Source organism: Hemitrygon akajei, chromosome 3 (genome assembly GCF_048418815.1).
Source record: "Hemitrygon akajei chromosome 3, sHemAka1.3, whole genome shotgun sequence".
Taxonomy (NCBI): domain Eukaryota; kingdom Metazoa; phylum Chordata; class Chondrichthyes; order Myliobatiformes; family Dasyatidae; genus Hemitrygon; species Hemitrygon akajei.
In genome coordinates, this window is record NC_133126.1 from 204,378,719 (window position 1) to 204,397,455 (window position 18,737).

Sequence of the window (18,737 nt, forward strand, 5' to 3'; positions counted from 1 at the left end):
CCGTCCCGCCCGTGCTAGCTCTCTGCAGCAACAACCTGTTTGATGCCAACGCCCGTCCCCGTTCCCTCCGCCTGACATAAGCACGGCTGGAGTTGACAGAATTCGTGTACAACTAAAAAGTTACCAAACTGCAGCAAAAGGAAGATGCTGTTGGAGAAACTTAGCAGATCAGGCACCGCATGTGGAGATGGTCAAGCTGTCGGGCCACGGCCAAACTCGGAGTTTGTTATAAAACACTGCTTCAACACTGAAGCAGGCTTTTGGAGCAGAGCTATTAATCTGCTTAGTCCCATCAATCTGGACCATAGCTCTCCACACCTTCTCATCTGTATACCAATATAAATTTCTCTTAAGTATTGAAATCAAACCCGCTTTCACACACTCACCACCCTCTAAGTGAAGCGCCCTTTATACATTTGATCTTTCACCCTTAACCTCTAGCTTCACATTGATTTTTGCTGTAATGTAAAATATATTAACATTTAGTACAGGAGTAGAATTAGGCAACTGCACTCTGCCATTTCATCATGGCTGATCCCAGATCCTATTCAACCCCTATATACACCTGCCCTCTCACCATATCCCTTGATGCCTTGACCAGTCAGGAATCTATTAACTTCTGTTTTAGCCACTGCCTCAGTCTGTGGCAGAACATTCCACGCGTTCACCACTTTCTTACTAAAAAATTCCTCCTTCATTCTATTCTCTGGACTTACTCCAATGATAGATAGATAGATACTTTATTCATCCCCATGGGGAAATTCAACACATCCTTTCTTTACCACAGACTCAACTGGTAAATTAACCTGGGAGTCTTGCACAAAGATATTCAGTCCCTCTTCACCTCTGATGCTTGAACCTTCTCATTTAGATAATAGTCCACACTATTGTTCCTTTTACCAAAATGCACTATACATTTCCCAATACTGTATTCCATCTGCCACTTTTTGCCCATTCTTCTAATGTGTACAAGTCCTGCTGCAATCACCTTGCTTCCTCAGCACTACCTACCCCTCCACCTATCTTCGTATCATCCGCAAACTTTGCCACAAAGCCCTCAAATTCACAATCTAAATCATTGACGATGTAAAAAGTAGCAGTCCCCTTCCTGATCCCATATGAATACCCCTAGTCATTAGCAGCCAACTAGAAAAGGCCACCTTTATTCCCACTCACTGCTTCCTGTCTGTCAGCCAGCATCATTCCTGTAATGTGAGGCACCTTATCAAATACCTTCTGAAAATCTAAGCAAATGACATCACTGCCTCTCCTTTGTCCACCTGCTTGTTACTCAAAGAACTTGAACAGATTTGTCAGGCAAGATTTCCATTGATAGAAATCATGCTGACTTTGACTTATTTTATCATTAGTCTCCAAGTACCCCAAAACCTAGACCTTAATAATGGACCAGAGCTTTCCCAGTCACTGAGGTTAGGGTAACTGGACTATAATTTCCTCTATTTTGTGTTCCTCTCTTCTTAGAGTGGAGTGACATTTGCAATTTTCCAGTCCTGTGGGACCATGCCACAATCAGGTGATTGTTGAAAGATCATGACCAAAGCATCTGTTATCTCTTCAGCAACATCTTTCAGGACTCTGGGATGTAGTCCATCTGGACCAGCTGACCTGTCCACCATAAGACCTTTGAGTCTGCCTAGCACTTTTTCCTTCATAATAGCAATGGCGCTCACTGCTGCTCTCTGACACTTACGGACCTAAGGCATATGGTTATGTCTTCCACAGTAAAGACTGAAACAAAGCTATTTCTTTGTCCCCCATTACTACCTCATCTGCATCACTTTCCAGTGGTCCAATATCAACTCTCACCTACCGGATATTCTGTATACAGCCGAAAAAATCTTTTAATATCCTGCTTTATATTATCGGCTAGTTTGCCCTCATATTTCATCGTTTCCCTTGTAGCTTTTTTAGTTGCCTTTAACAGCTTCCCAATCATCCAACTTACCACCCACTTTTGCTACATTATATGCCCTTTCTTTGGCTTTTATGCGGTCCTTAACTTGCCTTGTTAGCCATGGTTGCCTAGCCCTGCATTTGAGAACTTCTATCCTACACCTTGTGAATTATTCCCAGAAACTTCAGCAGCCTCTGTTCTGCCTGTATCATCCTCCAATCCACCCAGGTAAGGTCCTCTGTCATGTCTCTCTAATTACCTCTATTCCACTACGATACTGATACACATGACATGTGCTTCTCCCTCTCAAATTGCAGTATGAATTCAATCATATTATGATCACTGCCTCCTAAGGGTTTCTTTACATTAAGCTAACTAATAAATTCTGGGTTATTGCCTTATTACAAGCCTTTTCCAGCTCCCTTTGCAATCTCAACTACTCATCTTGACTACTATTAACTCCACCCACAAAGATTCAACATTCTGTGACACTACATCACCGCTTTCTAAAGATGTAATTCCATCTCTTATCAACAGAGCCACACCAACATCTATGCCTTTCCAGCTGTCCTTTCGATAGAAAGTATATCTTTTGATTTTAAGCTCCCAGCTATGGCCTTCTTTCAGCCACAACTGAGTAATGCCCACAACATCATACTGACCAATCTCTAATTGTGCCAAGAGTTTGTCCAACTTATTCCAAATGCTACACACATTTAAATACAGCACCTTCAGTCCTGCATTGAATTTTGCCTCTGTGACTCTGTGCTCTGTCTGTGTCCTTCCTTCCATTCATGTTACACCCATCATCTACCTGTAACCCTGCTGGCTCATCCTCAGCTCTATCATACTGGTTCCCATCCCCCTGTTAGTTTAAACCAGTCCCAACAGCTCTGGCAAACATGCCCACAAGAATATTGGTCGCCCTTGGATTTTGTGCAACCTGTTCCTTTTGTACAGGTCACACCTACCCCAGAAGTAGTCCCAATGATACAGCAATCTGAATCCCTGCCCCCTGCTCCAATAAAATAATGTATATTATTCCCACACAGATCAGGGATCCATGCCAAAATCACCGGACTCAAAAAGTTAGTTTCCCCAAGCAGTAAGGCTGATCGACACCTCCACCCCAACCACCACTACTTTACCCTGTCAGTCACCTTATGTACAGACGCTGCTGTGTCTAGCGTCATTTTATGGACGTACAATCAATTGATGTACACAGGCTGTCTTGTGTATTTGTGTTTACTGTTATTATTACCGTCTTCATCTTGTTTTTTTTGGTGCTGCCTTGGTCGGATCTGGGGTAACAATTATTTTGTTCTCTTACGCACTTGTGCACTGGAAATGACATTGAATAATCTTGAAGCTTGAATGTAATATAATAATAACCTCAGTTTTTTAGATAAATGTTATTGTATTTCTTTATAAATACCTGTATGAAAATTTATCTGTGACATTATGTACTTTAATAATAAATTTCCATTGAACTTTGGAAAAATGACTGAGGATGCTTGGGGTGGTGGGACCAGCATCTTTGCTCTTCAGCTGGGGATACCACGGATCCTGGACATAAACCGTCAACAATTTCTCCTTTCCCACCCCATCCCCACAAATGCAGCCTGACCTGGATAGCTTCACTGTTGCTGTCCTCTGAAGCATTACTGGAACTACTAGACAAACTGGGTTAGGTGTTCCTGGGCCCAGTGATCGCATCACCCCTTGGAACATTAGCTAGCCCGTGAACCTATTACACTGTCAAGATGGCGACTACAAATCTTGTAAATATCATCCTGAACCACTCTCACTGCAACCTGCAGTCTGTAATTATCTTTTATTTATTGTTTTGTTTTTGTATTTGTACAGTTTGAACCATAGAACACTACAGCACAGTACAGGCCCTTCAGCCCTCCATGTTGTGCTGACCCATATAATCCTTTTTTTTAAAAAAAGCACTAAACCCACACTACCCCATAACCCTCCATTTTTCTTTCATCCATTTGGTTGTTTGTCCGGTTTGTGACTCTATTGTTTCTATGAATGCCCACAAGAAAATAAATCTCTGGGTTGTATTGGCATATATTTAGTGACCAGTTGGGGTTTGGGATCGACTAGAGCAATTAAAGGAAGGAAGGGCAAGTGCAAAGTGCAGCATCCATAGTCGCAGTGGCCGTCATCAGAGTGGATTGAGTCAGAGTGGTGATCTTGAGGCTTTAACTTTTCGAGGCTTCGGCAAAGAGAAGCTTCACTCAGAGAAAGCAGAGGAAAGAAAAGCTCGTTTTTATTTCCTTCTCTTCTTTATATCTGCTCAGCAAGGACTGTGTAATGCTTCTCTTGCAGGATGTGGGAAGGCAGAGACACCTGCGGTGTTCCTGAGGACTACAACTGTACGACATGTATCCAGCTGCAGTTTCTAAAACTCTACTTTAAGGAATTGGAGTTGGAACTGGTGGGCTGGAATGGTTGGATCTCTGGCACTGCCTCTGGGACTCAAAGGCAAAGGCACTCTGTGGTGATAGGGGATTCGTTAGTTAAGGGGAACGGATAGGAGGTTCTGTGGGTGAGAATGAGATTCCCAGATTGTAAGTTGCCGCTTGATTGTCAGTGTCCGAGATATCTTGGATTGAGTTCTCAGCATTAAGTTGGAGAGTGAACAGCCAGAAGTTGTGATCAATGACATGTGTAGGAGAAGTGATGAGTTCTGCATCGGGAGTTGGTTGCCAAGTTAAAGGGTAGGACCTCCAGGGTTGTTATCTCAGGATTGTTACCCATGACGTGCTAGTGAGGCCAGAACCAGGAAGATTATAGAACGTAATATGTGGCTAAGGAGTTGGTGTAGGAGGGAGGGCATAGACTTTTTGATCATTGGGCTGTATTCCAGGGAAGGTGAGACTTGTACAGAAGGGATGGTTTGCACCTGAACTGGAAGGGTACTAATACTCTAGCACGAAGGTTTGTTAATGCTGTATGGTCGGCATTAAATTATTCCAGGGGGATGGGAACCAGAGTGCCAGAACAGTAGAGAGGTTGTGGAGACAGATGTTGGTAAGACCTCAGACAAAGTTAGGGATCAAGAGGTTGAGCATGGTGCGATTAATGTCCTGAGCTGCAAGATGTATCATTGGAAAGGAGGGGTATCAGGTTTACAAACAAAGACAATGTGTAGAGAGGAGAGGCTGTTGATAAAGCAAAATTGCAGTCAACAGGATGAGTTGCAACATAAAAGGTGGACAAAATCGAAAAAGGTGATTTCAGGACTGAAAATGTATTTGAATGTGCAGTACATGGAATAAGGTTGGTAAACTTGCAGAATGGCAGGTATGATGTTGTAGGCATCACTGAATCATGGCAGAAAGATTATAGCTGGGAGCTTAAGGTACAAGGATACACATTGTAGTGAAATGATAGGCAGGAAGGCAGAGGGGGTGGCATTGCTCTGGTGAAAAATGAAATCAAACCGTCAGACCACTGCAACACAAGAATGAGAGGTGACCTCATTAAAGCTTATAGAATGGTGAAAGGCCCTGATAGTGTTTTTGGAGAGGATGTTTCCTATGATGGGAGAATCTAAGACCAGAGGACACAGCCTCAGAATAGAGGGGTGTCCTTTTAGAACGGTGATGAGAAGGAATTTCTTTAACCAAAGAGTGGCTAATCTGTGGAATCCTTTACCACAGGCAGCTGTGGAAGCCAAGTCTTTATGTATATTTAAGGCAGATGTTGATAGATTCTTGCTTGGTCAGGACATGAAGGGATATGGGGAGAGGGCGAGAGACTGGGGCTGAGAGGAAATTTGGATCAGCCACGACGGCTGATGGTGGAACAGACTCAATTGGCCAAATGGGTTAATTCTGCCTCAGATCTTATGGTCTTTGTATGTAATATCTATAAATGTAATTTCTCTAATTATTATGGTGGCATGAAAATCTCCCACAGTCGGAGATTATCGAGCTGCTGAGTTGTGTAATTCTCTAATCAGTTTGGACTTCTGAATCCCAGCTGGTCAGGCTGCATTTCTGGCGAGGAATAAACAGTCAACTTTACGAGCTGTTGAAGGATCTTGGTTCGAAACAGCAAGTGTTTATTCACCTCCATAGATGTTGCTTGACCTGCTGAGTTCCTCCAGCATTCAGATTTCCAGTATCTGCAGACTCTCTTGGGTTTACAATTCATTCTGTGCTGAGAATTTCTACAATTCATTATATCCACAAATAGTCTGATCGCCAGCCTTCAAAGAGTGCTGGTAGCTCTGGTCTCCAGCCCTCTTGCAAATAACAGCTAGAATTTGCAGCTTTAAAGTACATCAGTCTTAACATCTTCCCAGTCTCAGGATGTCTTGGATATGGCAGTTATTTCCCATGGTAAGGGAGTCTAGGACAAGAGGGCAGGACTTCAGGATTGAAGGACATCCATTTAGAACAGAGATGCACAGTAATTACTTTAGTCAGAGGGTGGTAAATTTGTGGAATTTGTTGCCACAAGTGGCTGTGGAGGCCAAGTCGTTGGGTGTATTTAAGGCAGAGATAGATAGGTTCTTGATTAGCCAGGGCATCAAAGCATATGGGGTGAAAACAGGGGAGTGGGGATAACAGGAAGAATTGGATCAGCCATGATTGAATGGCGGAGCAGAGTCAATGGGCCGAATGGCCTACTTCTGCTCCTATATCTTTAGGTCTTATATCCCCAGCATCTCTCAGTCGTTGAAACTGGACTCAGGTCCTGTTCAATCCCAGGAGGGTCAGCTGGTTTGATACTGGGAAACCTCATGGGAACACCATCTGACCCCTCATTTCCACCCCCAACCAGATTGGGAGAATGACAACCCAGAACTGAAGGACTTCTTGTGTTTATGGTGGGCTTCTGAATCTACCAGCTTGACCTGATAGAGATTGTACAACCCAACAGGCCAGAGGTCGTGCATTTTTGTAGCATGTCTCACAGGTTTGTATGGCTGTAGGGTGTAGTTACTTGTAGATAACTTCCTGCCATTCTGTCAGATCACAACTAAGCCAATCTGGGCCTCAGATGCCTGATTCTCCAGAATCACATACACCCACAGGAAAACTCCCTGAAGCAGCTTGGAAACAGAATTCCAAAGATCCCATGCGCTCTGCAGAAATCCCATTGTATCTTTGTTGTAGGAGGGTGAACCCTTCAGAAAAGTGCAGTAGAATACAAGAGCAGGCCCTTCAACCTGCATTCTCTGTGCCAACAATTATACCAAATTAAACTCATCTGCCTACATTTCATCGATTTCCCTCCTTCCCTGCCTGTACAATCACCTCTACTGAATGACCTAATTATGTTCCTATGTCTTTGTGGTCTCTTAAATGGGCTAGTAACTTTACCAAAGATCCCATCCACCCTGCTCATGGACTGTTTGTCCCACTCCCATCAAGGAGGAGTATCCACACCAGGAACAGCAGACTCAGAAACAGTTTCTTTCCTCAATCAGTAAGGCTGATTAACACCTCCACCCACTAACCCATCCCTCCGTACTCCCAGCCACCACTACTCGTATCATTTCCCGTCAGTTAACTTGTGTACAGACACTCTTGTGCCTAGTGTCACTTTATGGACATACAATCAGTGTATATAAGCTATCTTATGTATTTATATTTATTGTTTTTAATTATTATTGTGCATTGGAACTGGAGTAACAATTATTTTGTTCCCTTTTACACTTGTTTACTGGAAATGACATTAAATAATCTTGAATAATAAATGGCTCTTTCCTCAAAATGAGGCTATGTTGGAGATTTACGCTGTCTGAACCAGTCAAAGAACAATGTGCCTCAGAAACACAGCAGGCCAGGCAACATCTTATGGAGAGGAATCAACAGTTGGTGTTTTGGGCCAAGACATTCTTTGGGGTTTCTAGTGTCTGCAGAATCTCTTGTGTTTATGAACACTTTCAGCCTTGTTTCTTAAAGAAGCCTGAGTTTTATAACACTTGGATAGAGCACTGATACACATGGGTCTGTTACTGCATATCAAAGTATGGATTGAGTATTAAAATAGCATTGATTGCAGTTTATATCACATTACAGGCTATCCTTTTAAGTTGCTCTAAGATCAATCTAATTCTTCCATCTTACATAGACCTCCATTTTTCTTTCATCCATGTGCCTATTTAAGAGTTTCTTAAATGCCTCTAATGTTTCTGTCTGCTGGTGTAATAACAACAACCTCCCACTCAATGTCAGTAAGTCCAAGGAAGTGATTGTAGACTTCAGGAGAGGGAAACCAGAAGTCCATGAGCCGGTTATCAGAGGTGGAGAGAGTCAGTAACTTTAAATTCCTGGGTGTCACTATCGCAGATGATCTGTCCTGGGTCCATAAATGTAATTGCAAAGAAAGTACAACATCACCTCTACTTCCTTAGGAGTCTGTGGAGATCTGGCATGTCATTAAAAATGTTGGCAAACTTCTATAGGTGTGTGGTGGAAAGTGTTCTACACTTTTTTTTTAAATAACCTCTTGACAACCCCCCCCCCCCCCCCACACCCACACCCACACACACTTTCCTCCAATTACCTTTAAATTATGCCCCTGTGTGTTAAGCATTTCTGCCCTAGGGAGAAATGTCTCTGACTGTCCATGGTACCTATGCCTCTTATCATGTACATCTCTATCAAGTCATCTCCTTCGCTCCAAAGAGAAAAGTCTGAGCTTACTCCATCATTTCATAACACGTTACCAAGGTGTGTTCACAAAAAAATGTGGAAATCACTATTAAATATCAAACAATGAAGATTTGAAAATAAAATCATCCATGATTTTATTGTTGGAGTAGACTTGTTGAACTGAAAGTCATTATTCTGCTGCTCCATCATCAAAGGATCCCCACCAGCTGGACCATGCTCCCCTCGCTGCTGCCGTGAGGAAGGAGGCATCAGAGCCTCAGGTCCCACACCACCAGGTTCAGGAACAGTTATTACTCTTCAACCATCAGGCTCTTGTATCAGTGTGGATAACTTCACTCATCTCAACAGTAAATTGATTCCACAACCTACAGACTCACTTTCAAGGACTCAACAAGTCGTGTTCAGGATTCAAGATTTTTTAATGTTATTTCCAGTACACAAGTGTAAAGGAATATTAAATAATTGTTACTCTGGATCAAATCCAGCAAAAATAAAACACTAAGGTAAAGTACACAGCAATAAATTGTAATTATAAATACATAAGACACAATCTCATACGGCTTTAGACCACCTGGACAACATAAACATCTATGTCAAGATGCTGTTCCATCGACTACAGCTTAGCATTTAAAACTATCATTCCCGCAATCCTGATTGAGAAGTTGCAGAACCTGGGCCTCTGTACCTCCCTCTGCAATTGGATCCTTGACTTCCTAACCAGAAGACCACAGTCAGTGTGATTAGTGATAACATCTCCTCTTCGCTGATGATCAATGCTGGTGCACTTCAGGGGTGTGTGCTTAGCCCATTGCTCTACTCTCTGTATACACATGACTGTGTGTCTAGGCATAGCTCAAATACCATCTATAAGTTTGATGACGATACAACCATTGTTGGTAGAATCTCAGGTGGTGATGAGAGGGCGTACAGGAGTGAGATATGGCAACTAGTGGAATGGCGCCGCAGCAACAACCTGGCACTCAACGTCAGTAAGACGAAAGAGCTGATTGTGGACTTCAGGAAGGATAAGATGAAGGAACACATACCAATCCTCATAGAGGGATCAGAAGTGCAGAGAGTGAGCAGTTTCAAGTTCCTGGGTGTCAAAATCTCTGAAAATCTAACCCGGTCCCAACACATTGATGTAGTCATAAAGAAGGCAAGACAGCGTCTATGACGCTGAGTCCTGACGAAGGGTCTCAGCCCGAAACGTCTACAGCGCTTCTCCCTATAGATGCTGCCTGAACTGCTGCGTTCCACCAGCATTTTGTGTGTGTTGCTTGAATTTCCAGCATCTGCAGATTTCCTCATGTTTGCCTTTTAAAGACAGCATCTATACTTTGTTAGGAGTTTGAAGCGATTTGGCACGTCAACAAATACACTCAAAAACATCTATAGTTGTACCATGGAGAGCATTCTGACAGGCTGCATCACTGTCTGGTGTGGAGGGGCTACTGCACAGCACCGAGAGAAGCTACAGAATGCTGTAAATCTAGTCGGCTCCATCTTGGGTACTAGCCTACAAAGTACCCCGGACATCTTTAGGGAGCGGTGTCTCAGAAAGGCAGCGTCCATTATTAGAGAATTCCAGTTCCCAGGGCATGCCCTTTTCTCACTGTTACCATCAGGTAGAAGATACAGAAGCCTGAAGGCACACACTCAGGGATTCAAGAACAGCTTCTTCCCCTCTGCCATTCAAAGACTTTGAAGCTTTGGACAGCACCTCACTTTTTAATATACAGTATTTCTGTTTTTCCACATTTTTAATAATCTATTTAATATATGTAATTGATTTACTTGTTTATTATTATGCTTTTTTTTTCTCTCTTTCTGCTAGATTATGTATTGCATTGAACTGCTACTGCTAAGTTAACAAATTTCACGTCACATGCCGGTGATAATAAACCTGATTCTGATTCTGAGCTTGTATACAGAAATTGATTGTGTGTCTGTAAAGTGCTGCTAGACTCAGGAGTTCTGTACATAAGGTGACAGACAGGAAATGTCAGTCAAAGTGAAAACATCTCTTCAAAGTGATTGAAATTATTTACAAATATAAAACAAAATAATTGATTGCATAAGTATTCACCCCCTTTAATATGACACACCAAATCATCACTGATGCAGCCAATTGGATTTAGAAGTCCCTTAATTAGTTAAATGAAGATCACCGTGCGCAGTTAAGGTGTTTCAATTGAATGTGGTAAGAATACACCTGCATCTGGATAGTGCAACTGCTGGTGAGTCAGTATCCTGGCAAAAACTATACCACAAAGACAAAGGAACACTCCAAGCAACTCCACAAAAAGGTTTTTGAAAAGCACAAGTCAGGAGATGGATAAAAGAATATTTCCAAGTTGTTGAATATTCCTTGGAGTACTTAAGTCAATCATCAAGAAATAGAGAGAGTATGCAACAACTATAAATCTGCCTAGAGTAGGCCATTCTCAAAAACTGAGAGACTGTGCAAGAGGGGACTAGTGAGGAAGGCCACTATGATAACTCTGGAGGAGGTACAAGTTTCAGTGGCTGAGATGTGAGAGACTGGACATTGAATAACTGTTGCCCAGGTTCTTCACCAGTCAAAGCTTTATGGGAGAGTGGCAAAGAGAAAGCCACTGTTGAAAAAAACTCAAATGAAATCTCAGCTAGAGTTTGCCAGAAGGCATGTGGGATACTCTGAAGTCAGCTGGAAGAAGGTTCCATGCTCCGATTAAACCAAAATTGAGCTTTCTGGCCATCAGACTAAATGCTATGTTTGGCATAAGCACATCTCAAAACACACCATCCCTACCTTGGCTGCATCATGCTGTGGGGATGCTTCACTGCAGCAGGCCCTGGAAGGCTTGTGAAGGTAGAGGGTAAAATGAATGCAGCAAAATATAGAGAAATCCTGGAGGAAAACCTGATGCAGTCTGCAAGAGAACTGCAACTTGGGGGAAGATTTGTTTTCCAGCTAGACAATGACCCCAAGCATAAAGCCAAAGCTACACAGGAATGGCTTAAAACAACAAAGTTAATGTCCTGGAGTGGCCAAGTCAGAGTCCAGACCTTAATCCAATTGAGAATTTGTGGCTGGACTTGAAAAGGTCTGTTCACGCACGATCCCCATACAATCTGGCAGAACTTGCAGTTTTGTAAATAATGGGGGAAAATTGCAGTGTCCAGATGTGCAAAACTGATAGAGATCTATCCACACAGACTCAGGGCTGTAATTCCTGCCAATGGTACGTCTACTAAATACTGAATTGAAAGGGGTGAACACTGATGCAATCAATTACTTTGTGTTTTATATTTGTAATTAATTTAGATCACTTTGTTGAGATCTGTTTTCACTTTGACACAAAAGTCTTTTTCTGTTGATCAGTGTCAGAAAAGCCAAATTAAATCCACTGTGATTCAATGTTGTAAAACAATAAAACATGAAAACACCCAAGGGGGGTGAATATGTTTTATAGGCACTGAATATGTATTCTGATAATAGATAGACTTTGAACAATATTACATGGCCTTGTTTCAATCGTGTTCAGTGCCTGTGTCATAAATGTAACAGACTCGGGTGTAGACTCGTCGAATTCATGACACAGGAAGCTATTGTTTGCGTTGGTTAATTTAAAAATAACTTAGCTGAATCACGTGATTGGGTTCCACGTTCCTGCAGACCATGGCTCTTCAATTAGGGTGTTACTCATTCATTGAGTTCTTGATTCTGCCACTCTCTGTGTGATTTTATTTGTGAAAATACATTGCTCATTTCTCCTGTAATTACTTGCCCTTCTTTTGATTCATTTATGGAGCCATAAGGTTCGTCACTGACACAATTCCTTAGATGTGCAATTGAGAGTATATTGACTGGTTGCATAAATTCCTGGTATGGAAACTCCAAAGCCCTAGACTGGAAAACCCTACAAAAAGGAATTGATACGGCCCAGTACATCACAGGTAAATCCCAACCGACCATTGAGCACCACTACATGGAGCACTGTTGCAGGAAAGCAGCCCTCCATTTCTAAACTTTAACCTTTGGACCCATTCTTTCTTTTTCCATAACTATTTAAAAACTAGTAGACCTGTGGTCACTGGACCCAACGTACTACCCAGCTGTCATTTCAGTTACTTTTGGTCTGCCTTGTTCTCTAAGAGGAGGTCCAATATTGCCCCTTCATGAGTAGATTTTTCTGTTTTGCTGCATGAGGAAATTATCTTGGAAGCACCATACAAATTCTGCCCCATCCCGGCCCTTGGCAATAGGTGGCCCAATCAATCCTGGGAAAATTGCAATCTCCCACTAGCACGACCCTTCTGTTCTCACAACTGCATGCAATTTCTCAGCACATTTGCTCTACAATAAGAAATATATTTTTTTAAAACAAATAATAAGTTGCATTTATGACACAATTTAAAAAAGTAAACACTATAACGCTACTGATGGTTCATGCATGATGAGAGCTGGGTGGTGATACAGAAAAACGAGTTTCCCCATTAGGATATTTGTTCCCCTCTAGTTCACGTGCAACTCATCCCTCTTTTACAGAACATCTCTATCCCAGAAGAGATCTCAATAATCCAACAACCTGATTCCCTGTAGCACGTCATCTTTTCTGTGATATTAAAACCCTGAACATGAATCTGGACCCTTTCCCTCAGACGGTCACAGTGTCAGAGACCGGGCTATGACAGCTAGCCCCAAAGGTAAATGTCCTTCGTATTTATTCTACTCACCTAACAGTCCATTTATCATGTATAATTTGGTCAAATTTAGGTATAGTGTATAAGGAATTTGTGTTACTAGAGTCTTTTCAATTTTCAAATAAACTCACTCAGACAGGATGTCTTTGAGAAAGTACCACATTATAATTAAATGCTCCATTCACGACAAAAAAAATAATTTCACACCCTTCCTACAATGTGTTCACCTCAGCTTGTGGCTTAATTGGTTCTTTTTCAAAGTTAAACACAACTGCCTTGCTTTAATGAAACTTAGGACCCAATGCATTTATTCAGTATGTCCTTTCAGGTGAAGAGATGTGTGTACAGATACACCCAGGTTTCTGTTCCTATACGTTCTCCAGAATTATTTTAGGTGATTTGGTATGTTACCAAAAGACTCACAAATTTCTATAGATGTACCATGGAGAGCCTGCATAGGATCGGAAAAGTCTACAGGAAGTGTTAAACTCAGCCAGCTCCATCATGTGCAAGGGCCTCCCGAGCGTCAAGGACACCATCAAAAGGTGATGCCTCAGAAACACAGCATTTAGCATCGGGGTCACTCATCACCCAGGACATGCCCTCTTCCCATTACTACCATCAGGAAGGAGGTACAGGAGCTGAAGACACACGCTTAATTTTACAGAAACATCCTCTTCCTCTTGGCCATCAGATTCCTGAATGGATAAAGAATCCATGAACACTACTTCACGATTTTTGCTCTCTTAGCACTACTTATTTAAGTATGTACAGTATATATTATTGTGATTTATAGTTTTTATTATTATGTTTTGCAATGTACTATTGCTGCAAAACAACAAATTTCATGACTTATGCCAGTGATATTAAATCTGATTCTGATACTCTTTGGTGGACTTTTCTTGCACCATTAAATGATTTTTCTCATGCCACAGTAGTGCAGCAGTTAGCACAGCGCTATTACAGCTCATTGCAGAGGAGTTCAGAGTTCAATTCTGAGTTAGTGGTGGAGAGGAGGTCACTGAACAGACTGTTATCAATAATGGACAATCTGGCACATCCTCTCCATGACCGACTGAATAAGCAGCGGAGCCCCTTTCTAACAGACTCACTCAGCTCCGCTGTCACAAGGATCATTATGGAAAATCTTTCATACCTAATGCAATAAGCATATACAACAGTTCATATCTGTGTGACAGGAGAACAATACAATAGTACAATATTTTCTGTTTTATTATTTTGTACATTAGTATTGCACAGTACTGCACATTATTTCACATTGGTAAATTATTATTCTGTATATTATTATTCTGTACTTTATTATTAGTTAATATATTTATTGTTATTATTGCTAAGTGTGTTTTTAAATGTCGCTGCTGTAATGAAATGATTTTGTTATTTCAGATCAATAATGTACGTATTATTATTCTGATGTCCTCTGTCAGCAAGTTTGTATGTTCCTTTCAGTGTGCATGTGGGTTTCCTCTGGGCACTCCAGCTTCCTCCCACTGTTCAAAGACATACCAAATAGGAGGTTCATTGCTGATCATTAACTGTCCTGTGATTAGGCTCAGGTTAAATCAGTGGGTTGCTGGGTGGCGCAGATCAGTGGGCTGGAAGAGTCTATTCCGCACTGTATCTCTAAATAAATAAATAAAACAAATAAACGTCCATTGCCAAGTGGTTGCCTGCTCCATCAGCCTGTGTCCTCCAATCATCTTCTAAACTGTGAGCCATTAACCGGTGTGGTCTTTATTATGGAAGCATGTATATGAAGCCATACACTGTTGATTAAGGGGAAAATGAGGGGAAACCTTTTCTTGGGCTATGCAGGTATGGTAAGTGTCAGCATCAGAGGCCCACCACAGTTTGGAGTGCAGATGTGAAAACTGCAGACTCGGAAAAATCCAGTCTTCTTTCGGTGGCTGAGTTGCGGGAGTGTGAGTGTTGGTGTCCGCCCTCTACGGAAGTTGGGAGAAAGGATATAAAAGGAGCAGATTCGGGCAAGGCCGGTATTTTGGGGCTGCGCAGGCACATTAGGTATCAGAGGCCTAAACTCAGCTACAAATAAAAGGAAGGTAGGCTCAAGTGGAGCGGACATTGCTTGAGTGGGAAGTCTTTGGCTAAACAGGTGGAGGTACAGTTAAGAAGAGGTAAGCTTTTTTTTGTATAGTGTAGTCAGAATGGAATGCTCCTCAGATTCAGTTTATTGTCATTTAAAAACCACAAATGCAAAGCAGTTAAAAAATGAGACAACGTTCCTCAAGAATGATATCACAAAATCACATGACAAAACAGACTACACCAGAAAATCCACATAACGTTTGGCAATCCCCAATCCAGAGTCTGGAGAGGCTGCTGCGTATTAATATCGCACTACCATCTTAGCGCTTTTTCCTGAAAGGAGCTCCAAATCCACCAGACAAAACAAGACCAAAAACTAAATCTACAAGACCTGCACAAAACCACATAGTTACAACAGTGTGAACAATACCATAATTCATTAAAAAAAAACAGACCATGGGTAAAAAAAAGTCCAGAGATGCTAAGAGGATTAAGCATTCCCCTTTGAATACTGTTAGGAGGGATGATCCATCAGATCAGGGTAGCAGCAGGCGGGTTGGTGGTTCGGAAGCTGGACAGGAAAGGGTTAAGTCAAGCAGTGTGTAGTTATGGAGGACTTGATAGTTAGGGGGGAACAGAATGGAGATTCCGTGGCTGCAAAAGAGACACCAGGATAGTGTGTTACCTCCCAGGTGCTAGGCATAATGTAAAAGAGCTGCTGCAGGATATTCTGAAGGGGGTAGGGGAACAGCCAGAAGTCGTGGGACATATTGGCACCAATGATATTGCTGAAAAGGGGAAGAGACTGAAGAGAAGGACCTCCAAGGTTGTAATCTCCAGAGTACTCCTTGTGCCCAGGGCCAGTGCAGGTAGGAATGGGATGATAGCATGGATGAATGAGTTGCTGACGAAATGGTGCAGGGGATGGAGTTTCAAGTTCTCGGATCATGGAACCTTTTCTGGGGAAGGGGTGAAGTATACAAGAACATAGAATAGTACAGCACATTACAGGCCCTTCGACCCACAATGTTGTGCCGACCCTCAAACCCTGCCTCCCATATAACCCCCCACCTTAAATTCCTCCATATCCATGTCTAGTAGTCTCTTAAACTTCACTATTGTATCTGTCTCCACCACTGACTCAGGCAGTGCATTCCACACACCAACCACTCTGAGTAAAAAAATCTTCCTCTAATATCCCCCTTGAACTTCCCTCCCCTTACCTTAAAGCCATGTCCTCTTGTACTGAGCAGTGGTGCCCTGGGGAAGAGGCGCTGGCTATCCACTCTATCTATTCCTCTAAATATCTTGTACACCTCTATCATGTCTCCTCTCATCCTCCTTCTCTCCAAAAGAGTAAAGCCCTAGCACCCTTAATCTCTGATCATAATCCATACTCTCTAAACCAGGCAGCATCCTGGTAAATCTCCTCTGTACCCTTTCCAATGCTTCCACATCCTTCCTATAGTGAGGCGACCAGAACTGGACACAGTACTCCGAGTGTGGCCTAACCAGAGTTTTATAGAGCTGCATCATTACATTGTGACTCTTAAACTCTGTCCCTCAACTTATGAAAGCTAACACCCCATAAGCTTTCTTAACTACCCTATCTACCTGTGAGGCAACTCTCAGAGATCTGTGGACATGTACCCCCAGATCCCTCTGCTCCTCCACACTACCAAGTATCCTGCCATTTACTTTGTACTCTGTCTTGGAGTTTGTCCTTCCAAAGTGTACCACCTCACACTTCTCCAAGTTGAACTCCATCTGCCACTTCCCAGCCCACTCCTGCATCCTATCAATGTCTCTCTGCAATCTTCAACAATCCTCTACACTATCTACAACACCACCAACCTTTGTGTCATCTGCAAACTTGCCAACCCACCCTTCTATCCCCACATCCAGGTCATTAATAAAAATCACGAAAAGTAAAGGTCCCAGAACAGATCTTTGTGGGACACCACTAGTCACAACCCTCCAAACTGTATGTACTCCCTCTACCATGACCCTCTGCCTTCTGCAGGCAAGCCAATTCTGAATCCACCTGGCCAAACTTCCCTGGCTCCCATGCCTTCTGACTTTCTGAATAAGCCTACTGTGTGGAACCTTGTCAAATGCCTTACCAAAATCCATGTAGATCACATCCACTGCACTACCCTCATCTATATACCTGGTCACCTCCTCAAAGAACTCTATCAGGCTTGTTAGGCACGATCTGTCCTTCACAAAGCCATGCTGACTGTCCCTGATCAGACCATGATTCTCTAAATGACCATAGATCCTATCTCTAAGAATCTTTCCCAACAGCTTTCCCACCACAGACATAAGGCTTACTGGTCTATAATTACCTGGATATCCCTACTACCCTTTTTTGAACAAGGGGACAACATTCGCCTCCCTCCAATCCTCTGGTACCATTCCCATGGACAACGAGGACATAAAAATCCTAGCCAGAGGCTCAGCAATCTCTTCCCTCACCTCATGGAGCAGCCTGGGGAATATTCCGTCAGGCCCCAGGGACTTATCCTTTCTTGCTACCCTATATTCCTCAATAGACCCATCTGATCCTTGCTTCCTAAACCTCATGTATGTTGTCTTCTTCCACCTGACTAGCTTCTCCATCTCACTTGTCACCCATGGTTCCTTCACCCTACCATTCTTTATCTTCCTCACCGGGACAAATTTATCCCTAACATCCTGCAAGAGATCCTTAAACATTGACCACATGTCCATAGTACATTTCCCTGCAAAAACATCATCCCAATTCACACCCGCAAGTTCTAGCCTTATAGCCTCATAATTTGGCCTTCCCCAATTAAAAATTTTCCTGTCCTCTCTGATTCAATCCTTTTCCACAAGAGGGAACAGCTTGCACCTGAACTGGAGGGGAACCAATATCCTGGCTGGGTGGTTTGTTGATGCTACTCAGGAGATTTTAAACTAGTTTTGCAGGGGACTGGGAACTGGAGCCCCAGGTCAGTAAGGCAAAGATCAGACCAGACAGTAGATGTCAGGGAAAGTATTGAAAAGCAAATTAAAAATAACAGGTATATTGGGTCGGATTGTTTGAAGTGTGTATATTTTAATACTAGGAGTATTATGGTTGAGGGTGATGGACTTAGAACATGGATCAGTACATGGAATTAAAATAGTGAAACCAATCCTGAAACTTGGTTGAGAGAGAGGCAGGAATGAGTGATTAATGTACCAGGTTGTCAAAGTTTTAGTATAGATAGAGAAGGAGGCAAAAGAGGTGTGGGAAGTTGCACTATTAATTAGGCACAGTATCACAGTTGCACTCAGGGGAGACATAATGGAGGAGTTGGGTACTGAGTCCATTTCAGTAGAACTCCGGAATAGGAAGGCTACAATCACACAGATGGGATTATATTACAGACCTCCTAATAGCCACTGGGACATTG